The sequence below is a fragment of the Citrus sinensis genome, chromosome 1, assembly GCF_022201045.2.
Source record: "Citrus sinensis cultivar Valencia sweet orange chromosome 1, DVS_A1.0, whole genome shotgun sequence".
NCBI lineage: Eukaryota > Viridiplantae > Streptophyta > Magnoliopsida > Sapindales > Rutaceae > Citrus > Citrus sinensis.
Window position 1 is genome coordinate 17,172,049 of NC_068556.1, and position 7,809 is coordinate 17,179,857.

At 34.4% G+C, this 7,809-nt stretch overlaps 1 non-coding gene across 1 annotated transcript; it reads left to right on the top strand.

Annotated features, from left to right (window-relative positions):
* Positions 1 to 1,435: 1,435 nt before the first annotated feature.
* On the top strand, positions 1,436 to 1,539 carry LOC112496397 (small nucleolar RNA R71). The gene has a single exon (XR_003062946.1). It is a non-coding gene; the product is annotated as a small nucleolar RNA R71 (small nucleolar RNA).
* Positions 1,540 to 7,809: the final 6,270 nt, after the last annotated feature.

The window sequence follows — 7,809 nt, forward strand, 5'->3', positions numbered from 1 at the left end:
ATAAGCACGTCATTTACAATACCACAAGGTATTTTCGTGGACCGATCTGCGAGCTGTAACACCACTGGAGTTGGGTGTAATTCTCTCAGTTTAAGTTTCACAAATATTGAGTATGGTAACAGATTTACACTAGCTCTTAAATCCAATAAAGTATTCTCAATTGTATGGTTCCCTATACTACATGAGATAGTGAGGGAGCCTGGGTCTTTGCATTTTAGAGGAATTTTGTGTTGAAGTATAGAGCTAACGTTTTCTGTTAAAAATGTATTCTTTTGAACATGAATATTTCTCTTTTTAGTACAAAGGTCTTTAAGAAACTTGGCATAAGATGGAATTTATTTTATAGCACCAAGCAAAGGGGTGTTAACACTTACATGTTTGAAGATTTCAAGAATCTCACATGTGGATTTTCCCTTCTTTCCTTTAGCTAACCTCTGAAGAAATAGAGCTTTGGGAACATATTCTCGTGGGTTGGTTTCTTCTTTCTCTTCCGATGGTGAGCCCTCAACATTCACAGGTACAATTTGATTTTCTTTTGTCACTGGCATCTCCACTTTCTTGTCTACTTCTTTGCTTTTTTGCAATGTCATGACTGCTTTGACCTCTCCATGCTGCTGTGGTAAACTGATACTTACTTTATGCACTCCTTTAGGATTATGCACTGGTTGACTTGGAAACTTGTCTTTCTCAACAGTCATTGCCAAGGTCTGAACTGAAGAAGTAAGCTATCCCACCATCTTCTCGAGGCTTGAAACTGATTGGGCTTGTGAGTTGAAGCCTGCTCTCATCTCATTTCGTAGTCCATCAATGGTGCGGTTTTGTTGCTCAATCGTAGAGTGAGTAACATTTTTGAAATTCTGGAATACATCCTCCCATGGTCTGGGTTAAGAGTAGTTCTGGTTCTGATTGTATGGTCTAAATGGTGGCTGAGAGGCTTGAGGAATTTGAAGAATTGGTTGCATTGGTGGAGCTGGAGCTGCTGGTCCATTCTGTTGGAATCCTTGAGACCATGAAAAATTGGAGTGGTCTCTCCATCCAGGGTTATATGTGTTGGAGTATGGGTTGTAATTTGATGGTTTTCTCATTACACCTATGGCATTGGCTTGATCTGAGTATGAGTCATGGTCATGTGGTTCTGTTGATTTAGCAGTCGTTAACGATGCTATTTGTTCTTGAGAGACCTTCAATCATCTCCTTAACTTTTTTGATTCCCGAAGTTGACTCACCAATGTGAACCTCATTCACTCCTTTAATTCTTTTAGCATTCCTGAATGACCGACTCCGTTGTTGGAAATTATCCACTTGCCGCTGGAAGAATTTCCAAATCTCTAATGCATTTTTTGACATTAGCTCTCCTCTACTTGTTGTCATTAGTCATTCTTGCACATTCGGCAATAATCCCTCCAAAAAGTATTGGCATTGGTGTCATTTTGTGTACCCATGATGTGGACACTTCAAGAGTAGCCCATTGAATCGCTCTCATGTTTCAAAAAACTGCTCGTCTTCTCTTTGGGTAAACTCTGAAATTTCCCTGCGAATAGCATTGGTTTTATGCACTGGGAAATATTTATTCAAAAATTTTGTTACCATTTGTTCCCATGATGCAATGCTATTAACAGGCAATGTATTGAGCCATGAACGAGCTCTATCCTTTAAAGAAAATGGGAATAGTCTAAGTTTAACATCATCATCTGAAAAATTATCATATTTAAATGTTTGACAAACAGCATGAAAATCATTCAAATGATTATATGGGTCCTCATTTTCTAGGTCATAAAATATTGGGAGACAATTTAGGACACTAGGTTTTAGTTCAAAACTCCTAGCAACTACATTTGGGTATCTTATGCATGATGTGCTCAAATTAGCTAAGGAACTAAAGTAGTCCTTAAATGGCCTCTCATGTGGTGGTGCTTATTGTTGTAAATCCATTTTATTTGTAACTTATTTGTGTGTGCGCAATGTTTTTTCTAATTCAAGGTTTATAGACTCAAGGTTAGGTAATAATGACATTCGACCATGCATGCAAAGAACATAAATAAATGGGAACAAAACAAATAAAAATAAAGAAGAAGGAGAAATTACGGTACTAACTTTATCACGCTGTTAAAACATTTCTATAAAAACACTAAAACAAATACGTGAAATAAATTAACTAAAAATAAATTAATAAGATAAACAAAAATTACAAAAAAAAACTTGAAAATTAAATTACAAAACTTTAAAGAAGAAAAAAAGAAAAGAAATTATTACCTCTAAATGCATATTCATTTTTTTTCTTTTTTTTAATAAAAAATACAAGAAAAGAAATAAAAGAAATTATTCATAAAACTTAATTCTACGAATTAAAATAACTTACCTCCCCGGCAACGGCGCCAAAAACTTGTTGTGCAAATTTTATTGAACTCGCAAGTGCACGAATCTATTGTAGAATAGATTAATGGTAACGAGTGTCGATCCCACGAGGAGGTAGATTTTAATCACGTGTAGAGTTAATTTTTGAATTGGGTAATTGGATTTGTGGTGGAAATAATTTGGAATATTCTAAAACTTAAATTAAAATGGCGAGAATAAATTGAAGATAAATCTATTGAAATGAAGCACTTGGGTATCTGGATTCGTATCAACATGCACCATGGGTTAAATATTCCTTATTAGTGTCAATTAAATCATGAGGGAGGAATCCACACCTCATGAACCACACTCTAATCAATTTGGTGCTAAGGACTTATCGTGCCAAATAATAATAACCTTGTACTAGGGAACCGGTGAAATCAGGGCTATATCTAGACAAGATTATTATTATTTGTCGACGAAAAGTCAAAACATCCACAATAATTAGAGGGGACGAGAAAGTAAATTTACCAAATAAAGCCCATGACACATGTTGAGACTTTACCTTCAACTCAAGCTTGAAAGAAAATTAGCTATTCATAATTGAACTAGGGACAAAATAGAAATTTATTAAAATACGTAGAAAATACAAGATGGAGAAGGAATTACAGAAAATAGAGCCCAAAAATGGATTCAAAGATATCAAATTGGGGGGGAGGCTCCCTTTTTATAGATACATTGAGTAAATCATGACCATCGGATTAAAAATAGTTTGGACGCTCAGGATTGCGCCACGTCATCAATCAACAGTACGCGGTTTGACCACGCGGTTTGAACAGTGACACGGTTTGGTTGAAAATAATCCTGTGTATATGCATGTACCGTATGTGCGATTTTTAGTCCACTAACATGCTGCCACGTCACCGATCAACAGTGTATATAAATTTTGTCCAATAGAATCGTGACACCTCATCAGTCAATGCCACATCATCGGTCAATGTCACGTCATTGTTCCGTATGTGTGAATAGTGTCGTGAACAGTATCATAGACAGTATCGTACATGTGAATAGTGTCATACATGTGAACAATGATATTTTTCCTTTTATGCTCTTCCTAAGGTTTTCGACTGTCTTGAGTTCAAAAGTGATGTCCGTTTTGCCGTCTGATTTCTCGTTCATTGTTAAATGACCATGATGCCCCTAAAATACATAAAATACTTAATTAAAATAAAACACAGGTAATTAAATCACAAGAAGCTTAAATACATAAAAGTAAGGGTGTTAGTAAGACTTGAATTGTAAAATGACGATTTTCTCCTTTATAAATATATATTTTCTAACACTCAACAGAATATAATACGAAACTAAATTGGAAAAATTTTCCAAATTAGTCAATTTTTTAGTACTAATTTTTTTTTTCTAAAAGTACTACTACTGATCACTCACTGTTGTCCTTGCTGCATAAGCAACAAAAATTTAAAATTAATAAACCAAAGTGTGGATCCAAATGATAAGGTTAACTCTTGTATAAGTTTGAATCTTATGACCAATAAACAACAAATTGCTCGCTGTTCTATTATAGTAAAACAATAATATTTCAACAACTAGATGATTTTTTTTTTTGTTGGGATTGTTGTCCAATGTTTGCTGACTTTTATTTGTAACTTTTTATTAGTTTTATTCTTTTTTGGGGGTCCTAAACTTATCTTCTTAGTTTATCATAATCTTATATTTACATTTAATTTATGTACCATTGGTCTCAAACATCAAAATGTCTTGTTATCTTCATACTAGACAACTGCATCTTTTATCTTATTATTAACGTCACTGCCTATAATGTTATTTATCTAATTTTCTTTTCTTTTCCCTATTTTTCCCTATTAAGCTATAGGATGACTTGTTCATTAGCAAAAAAGAAGAGAGTCTTGGTAGTTATACAAGAAGTAGTTGTCATGTTGCAAATGATTATCGATGTGTGCACTGCTATGTCTTCCTATTTTCACTTACCTTATGAATGGAGGTTGGAATGTCCAAATTCGGTATATAGAGTTCAACCAACAATTGTCCCATTTGCATGTCTTGGTATTTGAAAGTGATGTGAAATGTTTGTCGCAATTAAGAAAGGATAGACAAACATTTTTCAAATTATGTAAGCTTCTTTGTGAAAAGGGAGTTTGGTTAGAAGTATAAATGTGCCTCCAGAGGGGTTGTAATGTTTTTGTCGATTTTAGTATATCACATGAAAAATGGGGTTGTTGGTTTTAACATCAAAAGATTCAGAAGAACAGTTAGCAAATGTTTCCAAGAGTATTTGAAGGCAATGATTAGATGTCAAAAGGAGTTTAGGAAAAAACCTGAGCTAATTATGGAGGATTTAACGGAACCAAAATGGAAGTGGTTTACAGTAAGTATAATAATTCTTCAAATCAATGTCTTCTCTAATACACTTTCGTTGATTAACTCATTATTTTTTTAATGGTTTATTGTAGAATTTCACGTTTCAGAGGCCCAATAAACTAAGATATAGAACTAGGAAAAATGAGAATACAATAAATGTCTTGGGGTTTGTTCCCAAGATATGCAATTTACATATGTCTTATTAGGATGGGAAGGTTCAACTTATGATATGCACGTGCTAAGAGATGCCTTAACTAGAAGAAATGGGTTAAAAGTTCCTCATGGTAATACATCTAACCAATTTTTCTTTAGCTTGTAAGGATATATTATTTAGCGAATAATTTTTTTATATGATGATTTCTTATTCTCTTAATAGGTTATTATTATTTGGTTGATGCTGGCTACACTAATGGGATGGATTTTCTTTCACCATATAGAGGAGAATGTTACTATTTGAGCGAATTTCGTGATGGACAACAACCTCATATGCCAAAAGAATTCTTTAATATGAAATACTCAAGTGCTTGCATTGTGATTAAACAATGTTTTGGGATATTGGAGAAGAGATGGGCTATATTGAGAAGTCCTGTCTTTTATGATATTGTAACACAACGGCATATAATTTTTGTTTGTTGTATGTTGCATAATTTCATAAGAAAGGAAATGCTCATCAATGTCATGGGAGAAGAAATAGATAACGATGGAATTCGAGACAATGTTGATGAAACACAATTTATTGAGTCAATTGAGCTTTCAAATGAGTGGATTATTTGGCGAGATAATTTAGCTCAAGAGATGTAGAACATAAGGAATGATAGCTGAATCTAAGGAATGATAGCTGAATCTACATGAAGACTTTTCGTTTTTCAGTCATTGTAGTTTGTATAATTACTTAGTAATATTGCTGGACAATGTACTTGTTTAGTGTGTTCCTTGAATGACATTGTGATTATTTTAGTTGATAATGTATTCATTTTATATGATAAATTATTTATGCAATTTGTTTTCATTTGATATGTTGAATTTAATTACGCAATTCACTATAGTTGACATTTGTGTGACACTTTCATTTCCTTGTAAATAGAATGACACACCTGCTTCTTGTCGGATGCATTATAGCGTGGATCCAAAAAGTCTCATGATAAGCTACAGATAGTAGGACAGGAAACGTCAACGTCAAACTTTCAATTATACAGAGAGGAGGAGACAAAGAGACAAAGATGGCATTTGTTCTTCGTTGCTTTGCTGTTTCTTGCAAGCCAAGAAACACATTTTCCAAAACCCACCTTTCTTTTTCAACTCAGTCAACTTTGACCACTTTCACGTCCTTCAGTTTCTCCACAAGTCTCGACCACAATGTCTTCTTCAAGGAGGTTGCTGTGTTACAGAATCTGTAACATACACACCCAAGGAGAAGAGCACACGTGTCCTGAGGATAGAGGAAAAACCATCCAAATGCATCCAATTAAGAGCTGGCTAAGCTGGATCTGTAAGTTACAGATTCTGTAACTTAGCCAGCTCCCTTCTTCAAAGGTTATGCCTTTCTCTTTCTGTTGCAGTTACTCATGACCTTCCCTTTTCACTCTGATTTGTTGCTGGGAGAGTGAAAACCACCAAATACAAGAGGCTAAAACAATAAAAGTTAGGTCTCTTTTTGTAAAAGGTAGTTGTTTCTTAGAAAATAAGTAACCTTTTCTTTGTTCACTCTGATTAATTGCTGGGAATATTAACGCTACCACAAACAAGAGACTGGACTAGAAATGTTTGAATCTTTTTGTGTGAACTGTTGTCGATTCTTAAAAATGAGTCAACCCATTTGTTTTCTAACCAAGCTGTGTATGCAAGCTGAATTATCAGGCATGGTTCAGTAAAGCTTGTTATCTGGGTTAAAATTCTGGGAAATGTTCATTTGTAGGGGTTTAGTGACCTATTTTTTTGAAAAGCCGACTCGACAATCGTTGATTGCTTGGCAAGAAGATATGCTTCCAACTCCAGCTTGAGAAAGGTACCCACTTTTGCAAGTTGATGTCTTTTCTTCAAAGTCTCACAAATAGAAAATTGTTCATTTTTTATTATGTGTCATTGGACATGCCCGTTTCAACAATTTGATCTGCATGTCAAAACAATTCCGTAGTAATGATTAGTGGATAAAGATGAAATCAAGAATTATTTGATAAAGTTATAAGCTTGGCCATGGACATAGACACCCAGTTGTGAAGAAGAAAAGATCAGGATTCTTGTAAAGTATAATTTCATCTGATGTGTTGTTGATAAATGATTGGCCTATAGGGGCACGTATCTCTAGTTAACATCCAATGAGCAATTTTACTATTTTGTTGAAAGTGTGAATTTGCTGACCAAATTGTAACAGTAAAATGATGAGGTTGTGTGTGAAGGCAAAAGTGAGTTTTAACAGTGCATTTGGTTATAGAAAAACCCTTCCGTGTTTTTTACTCTTTTTCTTATTTACTTTAGTAATGGTTTTACTGAACTGGTGAACTGTAGTGTTTCCCAGTTTTTACTTTATATAGTTGATTCAGTGTAGCTGGGTGTGCCGCTGCTTGCATCAAAGTTTGCTGTTTCTATTTGCACAGAATTCTAAACTAAAAGCATTGCATTCATCATCATTTTTGAGTGTTAGAATCTTTTGATATATAAAATGTTTTTTAATCACAGAAGAAGAGTATAAAAAGGGGTGGTGACTCCCATCAGAAGAGGAGCAGGGAAAATGAAAGGGTGAGGAGAGACAAGGAAGAAGAAGAATGTAAAAGTCATCAAGCTTGTTTCATCTGCTGGGCCCGGAATTTTCTATGCCAAGATGAGGAATACAAAGAGTAAGGTAAAACTTGAGATCAAGAAATATGACCCTAGTATAAGATGTCATGTTGAGTTTACAGGGGCGAAAAGAGGTGAGAAATATGACCATTGAATGATACGCTGCTGCTGTTTATAACCAATCTTGAGTTGAATGAATTAAGAAAATGAAACTGTAGTTGTCGATTAGAACTTATTACATCTGCTCATTGGCATTTGCTTGTTTAATATGGCTAAGCTGTTTGCTGCAGATAAATTTGATGC